Below are 2,592 nucleotides of genomic sequence, written 5' to 3'. Positions count from 1 at the left end.
GTATCACGTTATCATTACCTGCTGCTGTTTCTTTCCGACTAAACCAGTGATCTCTTTATATTTCAGGCCTAAGCCAAGGAAGTTTTGATTCCACAAAATGTATGGTATACATAGGAGAAGCTTGCTAAGTAAACTGGCTGACGCGTTCCTCTCTTGTTGCAGGGGGTGCTGTGTTGCCTTGTTGTGCTATTTTAGTGCAACACTGCAGGTCAGTGGGTCACTCGTTTGTACTTACTACTTGTTCTGGTTTTGTCTGTTCACAGTAGTTCATCTGCACATTTTGGAACCCAAAAGTCTCAGTGGTGCAGGAAGGACTTGTGGTTCTTCTTTGCAGTATGGAAATTGTGCCACTGAGACTATCTAGAGGTTGGTGAGTGGGAGATCCACCCCAGCCTACCAGCCTTTTCATTATTTCTTTTGTGGACCTGTATCAACCTTATCATTGCCAGGCATTGATCACTGCCTCAGGTGGAGTTCTGAAGAAATATATATTACTCTACAAGTTAGAGTACTGTAGTAGCGTGTATTACTCTTCATGAACTGTTTTATTGTGATGAAGCACTGGTAATGGCAAAAAGGGATACACAGCAGAAATATTGTGAAGCAGTACAGTTGGGTCGAGCTAGAGCTGCAGGAAGTACAGCCCTAGTTTGATGGTGGGTGAGGTTTCGACCCCTGTATTGAAGTGCATGTATGGCTGGGTGGAGGGAATACTCACCAACTAACTAGAGGGGGAAGGCTGCTCAGGTAAGCCTCACTACTGTTCCATCTCTTTGTTTTGTTATGGAAGTACAAATGGGATCCTGCCCCTGCTTGGAGAGAGGTATGTCCAGTTGTGCCAGTTTACCCCACTGTTTTGTAGTTTGGTTGGATAGGACAGGATGATATTACTTGAAAATTCAATCCCCAAGACAGAAAAGGGATGAATGGTTTTGCCACAATGCTGTCTTAGTGTGTGTGTATATATTTATATATAAACAAATATAGTTTGATGCAAAGAAACTTAAGGAACTTAAGAAGTTGTGAACTATGACATGATGATGACATTTGCAAGAAAATAACAATTTGCAGTGGCATCCCAGAAGATTGTACGGTGGCATATATGACTACACTTGAATCAGAATAATACCATAAGTGCAGTTTTCAAAATGCTCGCATTAAGGCTTATCTGTGAGCACAATATATGAATCAAAGGGTAATTTTTTGGAGACAGTCCCAAAGTTGTTTTATGTTGCTATACTGTCACACAACACCATGACAGAGCTGCTGCTTATCTTCTTGCTACTGCTTTCTCTCCGTATAACTTTTCTCCTTTTTTTATTTTTTTTTAAGGCAAGAAGGGTTCTCCTGTCTCTCTTCTCTCACCAAAGTATTACCCATTACCCATTGTTACAAATTGTAAACCATCTGCTTCATGACATCACCACTCTGACTGGTATCTCATCCTGTGCAAATACAATTTCTTCCTCTTTCGTTGATCATTGCTTTCACTTTTCCTCATTTCTGTATGAGTACCTACATCTCTACCTCTTCTTATAACTTGGAATTGTAGGGATATTATTATTATGTCCATCTCATCTTTGATTTTTTTTTATGTCTGTAGGTAAAGGTTTAACATTTTGTATAAATGACCATTATAGTAAGAACTAATCCATATATCGACATGAAACTTAATTATTAATCAATATATTGGTCTCATTACACAAAGTTTAGGTCATGATCATGACTTTTTGCTAATTGATTTCAGATTTTGATTGGGCATTTTAGTGTTAAGTGAAAAACAGAGCAGATCAGAAATTCCCATGACGTGTACATTTGACCCAAACAGTTCATTAAGTTTACTGAAGCCAGGAGAAATTATCTTTATCAGTGAACCTCAGCTTACTAACTTCCTGCCCCAGGAGTCCCTTCTATTTTTATGAAACTCCCGCTGCACTCAAGAAGCTGGCTATGTCCTCTGGGCAGGACCATTTGTCATAAAGTGTAATGATGTTTGTGTATCTGTGTGGGGAGAATGCAATACATCTGAGCTGTAAGTGTTTGTCTTAATTGTCTTTGTTGCATCATGGGCCTGAAGGGTCCTGGGTTATGTTAAATCAGTGTTTGTAGTAATATAGGGATGGATGATGTTAGTATATAAACCTGAAAGCATGACTCATGTTTGTCTTGAGAATGTGGTTTATGGTTTTAGATGGAAGTTTATCTGGTGGGGTGGTGTTGAATTTGGAGATGGGAGGATGGTTGTAAAGTGCATGTTGGGTCATTTCAGTATGTATATGTTTTGTTATGTTTGCTTGGAAGGGTGGGGGATGAATCCGTGAGCAGAAGTTGTTGAAGTGTTAGGCAGGATAGATTTTTCATTTCTGCTTGGGGGTCTGAGGTTAGTTTTGTAGGGGTTTGGGTTGGAATGGTCTTTTGCTGTTGTAAAGAATTCATTGTCAAGCATGTTGAAGTAGGATGGGATTGTATTGGAAGGATCTTAGTTTTGTGTAAGTGTTGAGTCTGTGGTTTCTAAGCAGCCAGTGATTGTTCTGAGTGCTTTTGTATGGCTTGCAGCTCTGTTATATTTGCTGTTTTGAGAATAGAAGATCA

Source organism: Panulirus ornatus, chromosome 35, assembly GCF_036320965.1.
Source record: "Panulirus ornatus isolate Po-2019 chromosome 35, ASM3632096v1, whole genome shotgun sequence".
NCBI lineage: Eukaryota > Metazoa > Arthropoda > Malacostraca > Decapoda > Palinuridae > Panulirus > Panulirus ornatus.
This window is presented reverse-complemented; position numbering follows the sequence as displayed.